The sequence below is a fragment of the Petaurus breviceps genome, unplaced genomic scaffold (genome assembly GCF_028583685.1).
Source record: "Petaurus breviceps papuanus isolate PSGF00001 unplaced genomic scaffold, PetGlider_PUasm1.0 350, whole genome shotgun sequence".
In the NCBI taxonomy this organism is placed as follows: Eukaryota; Metazoa; Chordata; class Mammalia; order Diprotodontia; family Petauridae; genus Petaurus; species Petaurus breviceps.
This window is the reverse complement of record NW_027186199.1, coordinates 2,789,914-2,807,877: the sequence shown is the minus strand read 5'-3', so window position 1 is coordinate 2,807,877 and position 17,964 is coordinate 2,789,914. Positions and strand designations below refer to the sequence as shown.

Genomic DNA, 17,964 nt, shown 5'->3' with positions numbered 1-17,964 from the left:
GGTGTTAAATGAGAGGCCTGGTTCCCTTGGCTGCACTCTCTCTCCAAGGCAGCTAATGAGTAAAGGTGATAAAGAATCATGTCTGTGACTCAGAAGATCCTCATAGAACACCAGGCTGCAAAGGATCAATCAGGATAGACTCCAGGGGACATTTGGTGGCTCATGTCAGCAAGGCTCTCAGTGCATTGTGGTTATGGGAAAACCAGACCTGCCCTGGGGAAATCCATGAGACCTGAGATTCCTCAGGCTACATCCCAAGATCTGTCCAGAGTCTTGGCTCTGACAAGGATACTGGGGGAATATTTGCTGGGAAGGATGAAGGGAGAAGAAGAAAGTGATCAAAGGAAACAGAGCCCTAACAAGGAATTATAGCTACTGATGCAAATTCATTGAGATGGTACAAATTCACTTTAACCGTGAATGACTTAGCTGTTCTCACTGATACAAAGATCTAAGACAACACCAAAGAACTAATGATGAAGCATACTATCTCCCTTCAGAGAAAGAACCGATATTAATTAAACCATTGAATGAAGCATGCTATTTTTCATTTTCTTTCATTTTTTCTTTATTTAAGTCTTCTCATACAAAATGACTAATATGGAAATGTTTTACCTAATTGCACATGTGTAATCTGTATCTGCTTACAATCCCAGGGAGGGATGGAGGGATAAAATTTGGAGCACAAAACTTTAAATTAAAATGTTTTAAAAAAAAGGTAAAATAATCCTTATTAAAGGAAGAATGAAGATGATACTCTCAATATTGGTGAAATTAATTGAAAATATCATTATCATAAGAATGAAGGAATAATATCCTTGCCGAATTTGAAAAATTACAAAGAGTATGAGGAAGATCAAGACGAGACTCCAAGCAAGCCAGTTCATCCAATCCTCCTTGAGAACAAACCCTGCAGAGCAGACCAAGGCTTGTTACCTCTTAGAAACCGGTCCAAGGTTGACTATGTAGATCCCCTTCCCAGTGCTCTACTCTAGGATGGCTGGAACCACTTGTCTCTTCTTCCATCCCCAGTTACAACCCACAGCTGGCTTTCTTTATCACCTCTGGATTTCCTGACACACTGTTCCATCCTCAGGAACACCCCCATAACTCCAAATTTCTCAAGAGATCCCTGGGCCATTATACATGTGGAAAAAGGAAATGCACATGCTGTGGGAACCTGCGGTGAGTCACATGTGTCTGAGGGATACTGTGGGTCAGGACTGTCTAGAGATTGAAGAAGGGAATGAGGACCAGAAGTTGACCTCCAGTGAGTATTTCATGAGGACTGCCCCTTAAAACTGTACAATTACCCATTCCTCCCTATCCCTTCCCCCAGATCATCATTACCTTGGCAACTGTGCAATGCCCAGAAATAACAAATACCAACACCCATTTCCACTGAATATGTCACTGCCAGGATCCCTTGCAGATGCCACCAAATTAGCCTTTGTTGAAGATATTCTGAAAGAGAACACCAAGGGTCAAGGGCATAATCACTCAGACTCAAAACTGTCAGCTCTGACTGAAGGGCCCAGGAGCTCCCAAAAGACTGGAAGGAGGAGTTTTCTCAACTAAATCCATCTCATATAAGATGACCACTGGCCCAACTCTCTACCTGAAGAGAGAAGGTATGGAAGTGGAGAGATGTGAATCACTTGTGATCCTGTGTTTCCCAAAGACAGCTCATTGCCACTTCTTTGCACCCATGTTTTCTCATGCAGGGGCATTCCAGAAGAAGATAGAGACCACCAGTCTCAGGGAGAGGTACCATGTTTCCCCGATAATAAGACCTATCCCGAAAATAAGCCCTCCCCTTACTGTGTAAGATTCCTCTAAAATAAGCCCTCACCCGAAAATAAGCCCTATTGAGATTGCTACTGTAGTGAAGGTGATCCCCTGCGCTACACGCTACATTACGGTACCCTCTGTATGCACCGTCCCCTCCCCCCCCGGGTGAAACGCACGCCTCGCTCCGAGCTGCATCCAATCAGAGCTGCAGCAGTGAGCGCGTCATCCTGTTCTTCCCCAGTGATTTGCTTATTGAACAAAGGTACATTTTTTGTTCACATTTACCTGTGTATTAAAATTGCTGTCAATGTTCATTAAAATAAGCCCTCCCCTGAAAATAAGCCCTCTGGTGTTTCTCTGTCCAAAAAAAATAATAAGACAGTGTCTTATTATCAGGGAAATACGGTATTAGTGGGAAGATCCAGGGATTCAGAGAGACTTTCATAGCTCCAGGCATAGACCCTTGAGGAAAGAGGAACTCAGAGTGTGATATGGCTTGTATTACTGTAACTTTTCTGTCTGTATTACCTTATCAGCAAGACATCCTAGAAGACCTCAAAGTGTGTTTAATATAGGGGATACTGGTGCTATTTTTTGGGTTAAGTGGGTGGGAAAGGGTGGAGGCACCAAGTACTTCAATCTTCCTCCTCAAATTGGCCCATAGGGTTTAAGAGGATTTCCCTGCCCTGACTTTTCATTATACTTACTTTTGTTGAGGAATAAGAAGGACGTGGAAAATATGCATGACATCACCCACAAGGCAATGGTGCCCCTCATCACATTTCCCAACTGGGGATCCATTGTAATGTCTCTTCCTCACCTGAAACACATCATGCCAGACACATCAGGAGAATCTGACAAGCATACTCTGCCCTGGCACAGGAAAAGGCATTCCATATTGGTCTTTGGGAATCTCCTCCCTAAGCAGGAGAAGGTCAGTTATAGGGACATCCTTCTTGAGGACAGGGGTATCCTTGGCTCTGCTCAAAGAAGAGGATGGAGATCTGGCTGAGCATAGGAAGAACAGGGGTCATGGCCATACACTCCAGGCTTCCCAACTACTAGTCCTATCTCTGGCCCTTACTTGTACCCATTCCTTACCCACAGATATCTCCCCTTAAACCCCAGAAACTGTCTACCAACCTGAGGACAGAGCGTACTTATTGAGAATAAAGTTAGACTATACCGAGGGGGCTACAAGGAGGCTATTAGTGTGAAAGGTGTAAGGAGGGGCTGTTTTGTGTATTCTGGGGAGTCAGCCAATCAGTCAACAATCATTTATTAAGTGTCTACCATGTGCCACACATTGTGATAAGTGCAGGGGATACAAAAAAGGCAACAGATAATCTGTCCTCTAAAGGAAGTCAGAGTCTAATGGGGGACACAACTTGCAAACAGTTATATGTAAATAAGCCATACTGAAGATAAATAGAAAATAGTCCTTCCTTCCCTCCTTCCTTACTGCTTAGCACAGTGTTTGGCCCATAGGGGATACATAATGTTTATTGAATTGAATTGTTCTTAATTGATCCTCAGCAATAATTCTTCGTGGTATGTACTGTTATAAATCCCATTTAACATATGAGCAAACTGAGGCTAAAAGGTTAAGTGAAAGGTCCAGGGTCACACAGCTAGTAAGCATCTGAGGCAGAAAGTGAACTCACATCTTTCTGCCTCAAACTCTAAGTGTCCACTTGCACCACCCCCCACCTCAGCTCCTTTTGAACCATGCTGTTCTCAGGATCTCGCTTCCTTAACTGTGTTGTGTGGCACCTCACAAGGAGGGGTTCAAAGGGATAATGTTGATACCAGTGACATTTTTTCTATTAAATTATTAGTCATGAAAATCATGTGTGTGTCAAATAAATGCAGTAATTTCCAACATGAGAAAAATATCAGTCATTTCCCATATCACAATAACTTTAAGGTAACCTATTTTGTTGCCAAATTTACTCTCAATCTCCCACTCTGCTTCCTTAATCCCATGGCATATAACATGGCTCATCCTGATTAGAATGAAGGATTCTGCCAGTGTATTTGAAAGCCCCAACCATTCCTTAGTTAAATTAGTTTGGGAACTTCTGGTCTTGGGTACCTCCAATGAGGTCAGACTCTAATAAATGAGTGATTAAGGGAGAGAAGTTGCTGGAGGCTACCTGGAGAGGACAGACAATGGTGGGCTAGGCCAGTTCAAGTTGATTTGAGTATATAGATATTTTGGGAAGATGGGGGGGGGGGGGAGCTTGGTAACAGAGGTTTGGGCCCAGCCACAATGAAAGGCTTATGGCCTCATCAAATGGAAAAATTTAATCAGTCCAAGGGGGTTCCCAGAGCCTGTACACCATCAGCTCCTCCATTCTATCAATATAATAACAGTGTAATGGTGGTGGTAGTGCTGTGTGTATGTGTGTATGTGTGCCCTGCCTCACTAGAAGCTGGGCAAAATGATGCTTCTTTTACAACCCTCTTTTGCTGCTTTCTTCTTTCTTCCTTGGTTTCCCCCAAGTTCTTCTTCCCATTCTTCCAACTTCCTTTCTTTTTGCCCTTCTGCTGAAACTTGATAAATTGGCATTGGAATCTAACAAAACACTAAGAAAGAAATGGTAGTAGTGAGGTTTAAGGTTTAGGGGTGCTCGAGGTCCAAAATACCAACACACTGGATTCTACCAATAAATTCATCTCAAGTCTTCTGTCAGCCAAAGTAAAGCCAAGTTTATTAAAGATTCTCCTTAATGGGTAGACTCTAAAAGAGCCTAAGTATATGTGAAGTTTGTATTGTTTGGGGTTTCAAATCCACTGCCAGAATCCATCATTCTAATCAGGATGGGCCATGGAATATGTCATGGGATTAAGGAAGCATAGCAGGAGTTTGAGAGTAAATTTGGTAACAAAATAGGTTACCTTAAAGTTATTTTGATGTGGTCACAATCATCTGACACAGAATGAGTCTGTGCTAGATAATTCTCTGGCATTCTCTCTCTCATGGAGGCAAGATGTGGTCTTCTATACAGAAAGGTTGTGGGAAGAATCTAGGGGTGGTCTAAGGGAGGAGTTTGGGGAAGGTCTTCAGGAGGAGTGAAATGAGGTCAGACTCCAGTGATGAGAGATTAAGGGTGGGCTGGACAAAGGAGGGCTAGGCTAGTAATAGAGATTTGGGCTTATGGCTTCAGGGAAATGCCTCATCAAATAGGAGATTCAATCAGTGTTCAAGGGGGTTCCCAGAGCCTGTACCTCATCACAAGTAGCTCTCTCCTACTGTGCTTTCCTAAGGTCCTAGATGATGAGGCATGGGCTCTGGGAGCCCCCTCGAGCTCTCCTTGAGGTACAGGCTCTAGGAATATCCTTTGGACTCCATCAAATTGTCTCATTTGATGAGGCATTTGCATGAGGCCATAAGCCCTTCATTGTGGCTGGTCCCAAGCCTGTTATTAGACTTCCCACCCTCTGTTACTAGAATTCCCACCCCTGAGCCTATCAAAATGGAGATCGACCCTTGAACTGTCCTAGCCCACCATTGTTTGTTGTCTCCAGGTGGCCTCCATTGACTTCCCACCCTTAATCACTCATTGACCTCATTAACTCCTTTTGAAGAGCCTCCCCAGACTCCTCTCCTACATCACCCCTAGATTCCTCCCACAATTTTCTGTATATAAGACCCCATCATTTCTTCAAGTTTGTGAGAGTGGCATGGAAGAAGTTAGAGCCTCATAGAATAGTCAGAGCGCCATAGAATGACCTAGCTCAGACTTACTCTGTGTCTAATGTAAGTGAACTTTTAATAAACTTTACTTTTATTTAGTTGAGAGAAGACTTGAGTTGAATTCATTTGGCAGGACCTGGCATGTTGGTATTTTGGGTCCTCGAGTACCCCTAAACCCTCTTCATTTTTATGGTTCCCTGACATAGGGAAACACTGCTAATCTCAAGCTCTTCTCCAGCTGGGACTAGGAGGTACATAAGTATCCTTTTTTCTTTATTTTTTTTTGTGTGTGTCTTCTTTTGGGCCTGACCTTTCAGGTCCCATTACATCAGACAGCTAGGAGGCTGTCTTGTACTCAGCCTGACCTCTCAGGTTATCAGTCCAGTTTGGTTATATTGGAGAACATGGACCTAGATGCAGCTTCTGGGACAAGGACAGACATCCCATTCAGAAGTGTAAGCCAGATTCTCTCAGTTCTCTCCAAGATAGGGAACTGGGAACACTTCAGGTACTTTTTTGTGGGTTTATTTTGTTTGTTTCTTGAGGCTTACTCCCAAACCTTCCTTTATGGAGGAAGAGACTTCCAGGCCCTATGCCTGTAGCTCCCAAAAGGTTGCCTTTGGACTGTCTTTTATAACATTAGGAAAAACTTAGTTTCTCTGGAGAGCTTAAAAAAGGAAAAATTGGTGTTTTTTAGCAACAGTGTTTGGCCTTGGTTTCACCTAGAGGACCATGAGTTGCCTGTTTGTGGGAATTTAAAAGATAATACTCTTTTGCAGTTAGAATTATACTGTCTCAGGAGAAGGAAGATGAATCAAATTTGCCTACTTAATGACCTTAGTTGAACTTTCCCAGAACAAGGTTCTCAGAAAAGATTGTGAGATGCTGGAAGCTACAGCCCCTCCACAGAGGGGCGACAGGGATCAATTAAATGACCACTTTTCTCTGGCTTCAGCTCCAGCCCCTCCACCCTCAGCAACTCCTGCTCAGCTCCCAGCCACTGGTCCTGCTGAGAGGTGCCTTTCCCTGTGGCCCCTCCGCCTGAGGCAACATCCACTCAGGCCTCAGGCCCTACCCCCACAGCAGTCTTAGAGGTATCTCCTCTTCTAACCCCTACAACTCCTCAGATGCCAACTGACCTTCCCCCTTGCCAGCCAGACCCCCAGTCTTACAGTCTGATCCAGTTAAGCCAGCACCCTCCAGTCACTCCCTCATAGGAAGTGGGACTTTCAATCTCCCTTCCCAAGCCCCTGTCCCCACAGCACTTTAAGGACTTTTTCCCTTAAGGAAAGTGGTTTTTTTTGGTAGGACAACTAGAGTGCATGCCCCATTCTTCATTTCAGATATCAAATTAAAGAAAAATGGGGGAAGTTCTCTGAAACTCAATAAAGTTTACTGAAGGCTTTAGGGATATATCCCTACAATTTGAGCTTTCTTGGGGTGATTTGAATATCCTCTTCTCTACCTGTTTTTCCACTGAGGAGAAGAGGAAAATTTGGGAACAAGCCCAAAATTTTGGGGATCATTTGGCTAGCAATGATCTCACAAAATACCCCCCAGGAATAGCTGCTGTTCCCACTAGTGATCCCCAGGATGAGATTACTAAACCTGGGAGGATAGGGAGAAGAAAGACCATATGGTACTTTGCCTGTTAGAAAGCCTAAGAACTGCATTTCAAAAGCAAGTAAATTATCAGAAACTTAGGGAAATTGTTCAAACAGATAAAGAAAAACCCTGCCCTTTTCCTAGATAGACTTGTAGAAGCTATGAAATAGTATACAAATTTAGATCCTAACTCTATAGAAGGGGAAGCAATTCTTAACATATATTTCATTAATCAGTCTACCCCAGATATTAGGAGGAAACTGCAGAAATTGGCAATGGGACCCCAAACACCTCAGATCTAATTACTGGAGATGGACTTTGGAGTCTTTAATAACAGAGACCTGGTTGCAGCAGAGGAGAAAGAATGCAGGGAACGAACCAGAGACAGAGAACATGCTCCATTCTTGGCTGCTGCCATGGCCAGGGGACCCCCTTGGAGGTAGCCCAGTCACTTGGGCAGTGGGGAAACCTGCTTTCAGTGGCACAAGGAGGGTCACTGGTCCAAGGAGTGCCCCTCCAGGGCACCCCCCTCCCCCAAGAGGGAGCCCCAGGAACTAAAGCATATAGAACCATGCCCATCTGACCAGGAGGGACATTGGAGGAAGGATGGTCACCAAGGTTGGAAAAGTGGTTGAGCCACCTCCTGGTACTCTGTCCTCCAGTCTTCTCAAGATTCAGAATGATGGGGAAGCCTGGGGCTTGCCAGTGCTCCCATCTCCATTTCCCTTTCTGAGGCCTGGGCAAGCATTGAGGTCAAAGGTAAATTTACCTGATTTCTGATCCATATAGGAGCTACATTCTCTATTTTAATTAGTTACTCTGCCCCTCATGGTTTTCTACCCTAGATCTTAAAGCTGCCTTTTTCTGTATACCTCTGTACACAGACTCCCAATTTATTTTTGCATTTGAATGAATGCGAAACAAGTCCCTGTCAGGTAACATGGACAGTCTTGCCCCAAAGGTTTCAGGATATCCCACAAGTATTTGGCCAAGCTTTGGGAAGGAATTTAAGGGATCTGAAATTAATGCAGCTTAATCCAGTATATGGACAATGTCTTTATTTGTAACCTCACCAGGGAGGCATCTTTGGCTACTGCTGAGGAAGCCCTTAATTTCTTGGGTAATCCAGGCTATAGTCTCTTTGGATAAAGTCCAAATAGCACCCCAGTCGGTAAAGTGTGTGGTCCATGAACTAAATTCCTATATCTCTCTCCTTAACCTCTGAGAGGAAAAGGACAATCTTGTCTATAACTATTCCAGCCACAAAAAAACAACTTTGAACTTTTCTAGGTATGGCTGGGGTTTGTAGCCTCTGGATCCAAAACTTGGCCTTATTGCTAAGCCTCTCTATGCTTCTACTTAGGGCCCTGACTCACTCCCTCTAGTGTGGGATCCCAATCAGAGTAAAGCTTTTGAGCCTTTGAAAGCTAAATTGACCATCATGCCAGCATTAGCCCTACCTGATCTAGGAAAACCTTTCACTCTATATGTAGATGAAAGGAGAGGACAAACTCAGGGACTCCTAACACAGTCCTTAGGACTTGACCCCAGGCCAGTTGCCTATTTTTCAAAACAATTAGACTCTGTGGCTGCAGGATGGCCTGCATGCCTCTGGGCAGTAGCTGCTACTGCCATTCTAATTGAGGAAGCTTCTAAACTTACACTTGGTCAACCCTTGGAAGTTGTAACTCCCTATGGATGTCAGAGCTTCCTGGAAGCAAAGGGCCACCAGTGGCTGGCTAGTGGCAGGCTCACCCAATATCAAGCCTTGCTCTTAGATACCCCTGACCTGACCTTTTGGGTGTGACATACACTTAACCCGGCAGCCCTCCTCCCAGACAGTGCCCACTCAGATGTCCTGGTTCATGATTGTGAGGAGACCTTGGACTGTGTTTATGCCAGGGGAGCGGATATGAAACATTCTCCTCTCCCGAATCCTGAAGCAGTCTGGTACACAGATGGTTCAAGCGTTATTGAACAAGGGGTCAGGAAAAGTAGATATTCAGCGGTCAGCCTTTGCCAAACCATAGAGGCCAACCCCCTGCTCCCTGGTACCTTTGCCCAGAAGGCAGAATTGATAGCACTCACCAGAGCCCTAGAGCTAGGGTAAAATAAACGAGTAAACCTTTTCACTGACTCAAAATATGCTTTCCATGTTCTACATGCCCATGGAGCAATTTGGAAAGGGGATATCTGAGAGCAAAAATTTCCCCTATTAAACACTCACAGGACATTTCACATCTCCTCCAAGCTGTTCAAAAGCCCTCTGAGGTAGCTGTTATCTTTTGCAAAGGCCACCAGAAAGGGGAAACTGATCAGGCTGTGGGAAATATCCTGGCAGACAGTGCAGCAAAGAGTGCTGTCAGCCAGTTGACCATACTGGCCTTTCTACTCCCACAGCTCCCTGTTTCCTTCACACTTTCATATAGTCCTCAGGAATAGGTCCTTGCTAAGGAAAGGGGATACTTTCTTTCCTCCTCTGGGTGGTTTCAAACACCTTCAGGACAACTTCTTATCCCAGAGGAAAGTCAGTGGAAGCTTCCTTTTGGCTTACACCAGGCCACACATCTAGGGAAGAATGCTCTCCAGTCTCTGATAAAGCCCATTTTTACTGCAGTAAGCTAGGAGAAACCATCAGACAGGTCTGTCGGGCTTGCCCAACCTGTGCTCAGGTGATTCCTGAAGGGGCAGTCAAACCTGCTCCCCTTTTAAAACCTGTTCAGAGGAGGGGTACCTACCCAGGTGAAGACTGGTAGATAGATTTTATACATATGCCCCCATGTAGGGGTTTCAAATTTATTTTGGTTTTTGTTGACGCCTTCACTACTTGGGTAAAAGCTTCCCCTTGCAGAACTGAAGAAGCTCAGAGGTATCAAAGTTCCTATTAAAGGAAATTATACCTTAGTTTGGCTTTCCTGGTTTCTTACAGAGCAACAACGGCCCAGCTTTTATTTCACAGATAACCCAGGCAGTGGCAACGATACTTAAAATCACTTACCACCTTCACTCAGCTTGGAATCCAAAATCCTCTGGTAAAGTAGAGAAAAGGAATCATACACTTAAGTGGGTCCTTACTAAGCTATGCATAGAAACCCTAGAAGATTGGGTTAAGAATCTCCCTATTGGCCTGCTCAGAGTCTGAATCACACCTTGGGAAAATATCAAGCTTAGTCCCTTTGAACTCCTGTATGGGAAGCCCTTCCTAACCTCTGACATCCTGGTGGATCCAGAACAGTATTTAATTACCCAATTTGCAAATCAGTTAGGAGCTGTCAGGAATACTCTGACTGGATATGCCTATAAGTATCTCCCAAGACCTTTTGGCAATGAAAAAGAGTGTCCTCTTGCAGTACAACCTGGAGATTGGGTCTATTTAAAATCATGGAAAACATAAAAGGGAGAATAGTTAGATATCAAATGGAAGGAACCCTACTGAGTCATACTCACCACTCCAATGGCAGTAAAACTCGAAGGTCTACTCAGCTAGACTCATAATTCTAGGATTAAACCAGCACCACCTCTTGTTTTCTCCCCCAGACACTCCAGAATATACCTGTGAGTCCTTGGAGGACCTCAAGCTGTTTAGAAAGGCTCCAACCTCCTCAATCTAAAAGGATAAAAAGAGGTGAAATTATACCTGCCCTTTTCCTTTTCATCTTGCCATAGTCATCTTTAATTCTGACTAGGAAAATTGTCTTTTCTCTAATTTTTTTGGTGCCTGTTTGGTCTTCCTTTGCTTAACCTCCTTGCCAGGTTTGTCTCCTCCAGGTTTCAAGCCATCAAAGTCTGGATGACCACTAAGACTATGCAAATCTCTGACAGAATCCAAGTTCTCCAGCCCACTGGACCTGGAATCATTCATATTCTGGATTCTGACCTTTTGAATGTGAAGTCTGGCTCCCTTGAACAGGACCCAGAGAGGCAGGGACAACTCTATGCCCCTTGCCAGCAGGAAGCACTTTCTGAAGGTGAGACCTTTGCCCTTTACCCCAAAGGAATTTTGGTTCCATTTGTTTGAGGGGGAATTGATGGGGTACAGACTCTGGCAACCTTCTTGAACTCTGATTGAATCTTCACATTTGATGAGGCATTTTCTTGAGACCATAAGCCTTTCATTGTGGCTCTCCATTGTCCATCTACTTCCAACCCTTGAGCCTAGCCAAATATCTATATAGAAATCAACCGTTACCTGACCTCATCTGACTCCTCCTGAAGACCCTCCCCAAACTTCTCCCCTAGAACACCCTTAGATTCCTCCCTCACCCTTTTTTTTTAAGCAATTGGGGTTAAATAACTTGCTCAAGGTTACACGGCCAGGTGTTTCTGGGTGGGTGCTAAGTGTCTGAGCCCGGGATTCGATCTCCAGGTCTTCTCAACACTGGAGCCAGTGCTCTTACTCGCTGTGCTACCTGGCCGCCCCTCTCCCTCAACCTTTTTATATATAAAACCTCATCTTGCCTCCATGTGGTGTGATAGTCATAGAATTTTCTAGCACAGACTTACTCTGTATCCAATACAAGCGAAATTTTAATAAACGTTACTTTTCTTTGGCTGAGAGAAGACTTGAGTTGAATTCATTTGGCAGGACCAGGCATGTTGGTATTTTGGAGTCTCAAGCACCCCTAAGCCCTCTTCACTACCATGTTTTTGTTCTTGCTGAGATCTAGCTTTCTCTTTAAAATTTTTTGTTAATTTTAATATTTTTAAAAAAACCAACAACTTCCCTTCTTACTCACCTCCACTTGGATGACAAGCAATTTAATATAGGAAATCTGGCTTTCTCTTGATAACAGAATTTTTCTGGTCACTCTTTTCAATACTGGCTGAACTTTCATTTATTTCTCCAATTCACTGGTCAAGATGGGAGAGTTGTAAGACTCCTTGATCCCCCCTGCTGTCTCCAGATTTTCTGTCTACTACTATCACTCAGTAATCTCTCCTCCTTTAAGTTTCACTCAAAGCATATCTACCACAAAATTATTTCTGGCAGTTGTTGCCTACAGACCTCCAGAACACTCTCCTTTACTTGAAAAGTTCAGTACTTGGCTCACAGTCTGTCCTCAACTCCTGCCTTCACACTAGGGGACTTCAATATGTGTGTGTATGTATGAGTATATAGATATAGATAGATAGTTCCTGAGACAACCTATACTCCTAGTTCCTCAACATATTCATTCTCTGTGACCAGCTGCTCCTCTACCCCCATTTAAGCCACTCACAAGAAAGATCATGCCAACTTTCACAGATATACCACTTCTGTGCTCATGAACTTTGAAATTCCCTTATCTCATCATAATTTATGATCATTTTGTCTTTTCTTCTTCCTTATATCCCCTAATCTCATCCACATTATGACCTTCAGTCTCTCAGTCCCCCAGTTCTCTCCCAGGCAATCACTTTCTACTAGCTACACTCTCCTCCTTTCCCCATCTTGACCTCTTGGTGAACTGGTATAAGTCTACACAGTCCTTTTCTCCTGAGTCCCTTCCCCCCTCATCCTTTTGCAAATCTTGCCCTTCCATACCTCAGCCTTGGATCCCTCCCACTCTTTTCTTCCTTCTCTGCCTCACACTGCTACTGAACGAAACTAGAGAAAATAATGAAACTGTGCTGACTAGGTTCACTACAAATTTATGTTATTCAACTTCAACTGGGCCTAAAGCAAAGCAATCCTTTTGTCACTCCCATATCAACTTATTATCCCACTCTTGACAGGGACTCTTCCAAACCTTTATGTCCCTCTTCAAACCTCCCATGGCTTCCCCCTCCCACACCCTCCTATCTGAGAACCTTGACTCATAATTTACTGAAGAAAATTTAGGTCATTCATGGATATTTCCCCTTTCACTCCTCCTCCTTATTTCACACCACTCAGAAGACTTCTGCTTCATCTCCATCCTTTTCCTTGCAAAGGAAAACTTCTCTGCTTGCACAAGTGATCTTATTCTAGTTGAGCAGATTATTTCTATCTTCACCACTCTCTCATTTATCTTCAAACTCTGTCTGTCTACTGGATCCTTCCTTTAAAACCCTTCATGTGACCCATCCATCTTGGCTGTCTCTTCTCTTCTTTGGTGGCTAAACTTCTTGAGAAGGTGGGGGCCATTGCATATCATCCTGATCAATGTCTTGCCACTGGACTCCATTGACTCAGGAGAAGAGAGACAAATGACTTTTCACAGCCCTGCCTCACTTAAGTCCAATTCACTTGCAAGTCAAGACATCAACCTCTTGATGGCACTGGTTCTCTTTGAGAATGAAGGGAGAACAACAATCTGTGAGTAGTACTAGCTGCCCCTCTGGAAATCCAACTGAGCAGCTCCATTTGGTCAATGATATTATTTCCTTCCCCCTCCTCTTTCTTCTCTTTTCCTTCCTCCCCTATTCTCCTTCTCTTCTCCCCCTGTCCATGTGGAGAGTCATATACTTACATGTGGTTTTTATTGTTTATACTTTGTAGGATATCTTGGGGTTAAACTTTTCTTTTTTGTCCTCCCTATTTATTTGTTTTATCTTTTTTTTTTAACTAGGAGAATTACCTCTTTTGTCTCATGTAGTTTTCATTCCTTATTTCTGTAAATATTGCTCTGATAAACCAGGCTTTGATAAAGCCCATTGGGATTCTAATAGAGCTACTAGACCATGCCTTTAAACCCAAATCTCTTTGACTTTTTATTGTCTTGATTGTCTGCCTCAGTTCCCTTACCCATAAAATGGGGGTAATTATAACACTTGATTTCTAGGGTTGTTCTGAGGACTATATGCGACTGGCATGGTAACCGATAATTTTTTGCTGGACTGACTATTCCCTAGTCATAATCAGTCCAGCAAAAAATTTTTCCTTCTAAGGTTCCTTCCTCAGTCTCATTATACTTCCTTTCTTGCTCTGAACACATTTTCAAGCCTTGAACCACACTCCTCTCCCTCCATTATTTCAGTCCCTCATTCCCCGAGTCCTCTTAATTCCCTTGGTCTGGAAGTGCCTTCAACTCTCAAATTCTTTTAGTCCAGTTTTGGTCCTGAGGCCCCTTGTCCATTCAGATGCCTATAGAATTATAGGTTCTAGTGGTGACCTGGTCAGATTTCATATTTTGTATCCATTTGGAGGTATCTGATTTGTGGTCTTTGGTCTCACAAAGACAAGAGTTTAATAGCTGGTCCCTTCTGTCTGATAGTATTAATGAAAAGTTTTTGTACCACAATTTGAAAATTGCAAAACATTTTATAGACATCATTTCATATAAATCTCATAAGAATTGTGAGAAGTAAGTGCTATGGGTTTTATTATGCTGGTTTTAAAGATGAGGAAACTGAGTATCAAAGAGTTTAAGGGATTTTCCCATAGTCAAAGAGTTAGTTTCATCGGGGGAATATAAGCCCAAGTCTGTTTGATTCCTACTCTCTATCCACTACCTCATTGGTGTTGCACCCATCAATATCCTTCCCTCCACCGCACATTTCCACACACTTCCCCCTCTCCCAGCAGATTCCAGGGACCTCCTAGGATGTCAACTCTCAAGCCATTAGGTTTTCTGGCCTATTTCCTCTGATAAAGTATTGGAGGAGGGGGGAAGGTAAAGGAGTGGAAAATTATAGTCTCGTAGAGTCACAAAGAGACATGGGACCTTGGAGCTGACCAAGTCCAACGTTCGCCCCACCCCACCACTACATCCCACTCCACATTCACACAGTCGACACATGTTACAGCAGAAGAAAGAGCCAAAAGAAAGGAGACTTGTGGAAGATCACACACCTTATTTGTGACATTGCCTACCTTGCCACCTACGGGAGGTCTCCTGCAGTATGAGCAGACTCTGTATTCTTCCTAAAGTGAAAGTTAAAATAAAGTGCAGAAAGCCAAGGCTGTGAGTTTGAAATGTTAGGAGCCTGTTGGGTAGGGGTGGGTCAGGTGACAGGGCTTGGTGACAGTCACCAAGTAGGTGGGGCTCTAGAACAATCAGTATCTGGACCCAGAAAGGTGAAAGGCATCTTCAGATGGAGGCTGGACTGTTAGGAGCCCTGCTGTGAAAGAGAGGATGAGCTGGAGTCAAAAGTTATTGGGAAGGGACAAGTGAGGCTCAGGAAAGAGCAGAGTGGTTGTACAAGGCAGTATCAGGGCCAGTCTCTGAGGGGTCTTGGACTGGTGGTCTCTGGTGACATGGGTTATTCTCCTGGCAGAAAAATTCCCTGGCACTCTGTTTCTTGTTTTTGTTTGATAAAGTACCCTCTGGCATGTGACTGGCCATAATTATCTGGGCTGAGGCAGTAAGCAGCAGGGAGACCAGGTCATGTGCTATAGGATGGGGACAGACAGAGGCAAGATGAGCTGCTCATGCCAACCCACAAGGTGACCCTTAGCATCCTGGATTTGAAGGAATAAAGGCAGGAAAGAAGTACTTAATGAGTACCTGTTATGTGCCAGACCTTGTGTGTGCTAAGTGCATTACACATATTACCTCATTTGATCCCTACATCAGCTCTGGAAGGTAGGTGCTATTATTATTATCCCTATGTTATACTTGAGGAAACCAAGGCCCATAGAAGTTTAAATGACTTGTCCAGGGTCCCTTGCTAGTAACTGTCTGGGGCTGGATTCCTATCCATATGTTCCTGACTTTAGACCCAGTATTACTTCCACTGTACCACCTCTCTGCCTGTAGAAACAGCTACCCCACTGGAGAGCCACCTGCTATGATATATGCTATGAATTGGGTATGAGCCCCAAGGGGGGTATTACAAAAGTACAATGACTTTATTGGGAATAATTAGGGACATCTGTTCTGCTCTGGCTAGAGAACATCCCACTGAAGCACAGGGAACTGAACTCGATCAGAAATTTCTGGAACATGTGCTTCATATTGAAGGACTCAATATTTTGTAATGATGCAACAATCTCATCGTCTTTGTGTTGCCAACAGGGGCAAAGGGATGTTTCAGAGGGGAATGACTGCTGAACCAGGAAGAGCAGCCCATTCAAAAGAGATAACTTCCATTGCTGCTCCCTTCTTCCTTTCTATTGAACTTGTGGCTTAGAATTATCTTTTTCTGGGAATTCTCATGGAAGGATGAGAAGGGCATTTCCTAGACCCTGCTGTAATGGAAATGCAAATTTAAAGATCTTCCCTGCCCCTAGGCCCTTTGATGGACTTAAGAGACTTTGAGAACCTACCTTGATTTGAAAATATACTCTGCCCCCCTAATAGGCTGAATGTGGTCACATGGAGCCTGTGGCAGGAGGCTTGGTTTTCAGGAATGCCACACCTTGATGCTGTGTGATTGGGCAGTGGGTCAAGAGGGTGGTTACATTCTCTGACCCAGGAGAAAGCTATATAATCCCTGATATGGGACTTTGCTTTGGGGCTCACTTTGAGAAGTGTTGTGTGACTTGACCAGATGAGACTCTGGGCAGCCATTGAGAGCCCCCTGGCTTTGAAAACCCAGATGTTGATGCTTCCCTTTCTGGTAACTGTGACTTGGTATGGATGTAATGGTTGGACAGTTTGGAAGCCTGTCTGCTTGATCTGTTTCTCTGTCTTGTAACTTCTGTCTGTATACTCTGAAGTTTGGGGTGCTGACCTTTTTCTCCTGAACTAGGTAAACGATATGTTTGATTGATTAAAGTAAGCTTGTTAACCCATTTTGAGTTGTTTTCCTTTAGAAAAGCAGATCTAAGAACCTGTGTTGGCAGCCACCCTGGGGATGCTGGGGTGCTTGCTGATACACCTGCAATCCTGGCAGCAATGGTAACTGACCCCTATGACAGCATTACTTTCCTAGGCCAGCCTGAGATTGGTTCTTGGTTCTGTTCTGTTTCATGTTTCTATCCCTGAGCAAAACTGACCAAAAATGGTCCCGAAATAGGCCTTTTGTAGGTTCTAGGGCCCTTAGTTGGAGCTTACTGGCAGCAGAAATACTTTTCTGTGGTTACACCTGGCTCACAAAGATTACCAGTGACTGGAGGATGAAGCCAAACCTTGGCAGACTTACTAGAAGACATAGGCCTTGAGGGAATTGTTTGGGCAGTACAGAGTCAAGGAGGAAGTGAAACAGCTCATTTAAATATCAAGATTCTGAAAGAATATCATTGTAGTTAATGGTTGCTTTTAATATTCTAAGTCTTTTCTAATGACACCTTGTTTTTTAAGCATTTCTTATGTGTGGAAGAAACAAATAGGTATCTTATACTGATCCACATTTTATACTAATTTCCTCTATACTTCCTTTTGGGGAGACCCTAGACATGAGCTAAACTGAGGCTTTCAGTGTTTTCTCCTGAGGCCCCTGGGAGTAGAGGAGTAAAGCCCAATAGACAAGAAGAAAGAACCTGATGCCTACTTATGAGGAAGGATCTGAACTCAGTCCTCCTGGGGGACCAGAGCTGAGGGCATCCCCAGATTCCTGTTCCAACATCTGGTCTGTTTCCCATATGAGGATAGAGATACTGAATTCAATCCCAGGAGTGGCTGACCCCAACATCTATGGGCACACAGTTCTAGAAGTAGTAGCTGGTGTTGCTGCTGCTGCCATCACTGTCCCTACCACCTCTTCACAGTTCCCTAAACCCTACAGTCACCCAAGACTACAAGCCAATTTTTCAATCAATGAACAACTATTAAGTGCCAGGCTCAGTGCAGGTACTGAGGATACAAAGACAAAAACAAAATAATTCTTCCCCTCAAGAAGCTTACCCTCTACTAGGGGAAACTACATGTTCAGGTATGTACAAAAATGTTAGGCAAAATAAATGCAAGTTCATTTCAGGGGCAGGGATAAAGAAAGGCCTCATGTAGGAGAATTTACCTGAATTTAGCCTTGTAGGAAGATGAGGATTGTAAGGAGAGAGAGGAGGTGAGGAGAATATTACAGGC

The 17,964-nt window shown here is 43.8% G+C and overlaps 2 long non-coding RNA genes across 2 annotated transcripts in view; one reads left to right on the top strand and one right to left on the bottom strand.

The window, feature by feature from the left end:
* Positions 1-543: 543 nt before the first annotated feature.
* LOC138168085 (uncharacterized) lies at positions 544-15,020 on the bottom strand. The gene is made up of 5 exons (XR_011170030.1): positions 14,871-15,020; positions 10,544-10,703; positions 2,499-2,611; positions 1,351-1,464; positions 544-910 (listed from the first exon to the last, which is right to left on the bottom strand). It is a non-coding gene; the product is annotated as an uncharacterized lncRNA (long non-coding RNA).
* The window catches only part of LOC138168086 (uncharacterized), a 24,567-nt gene continuing 17,222 nt past the window's right edge, over positions 10,620-17,964 (top strand). Inside the window, exons 1-2 of the long non-coding RNA XR_011170031.1 lie at positions 10,620-10,721; positions 10,865-11,064. This is a non-coding gene — a long non-coding RNA (uncharacterized lncRNA). The remainder of the gene's footprint in view (positions 10,722-10,864; positions 11,065-17,964) is intronic.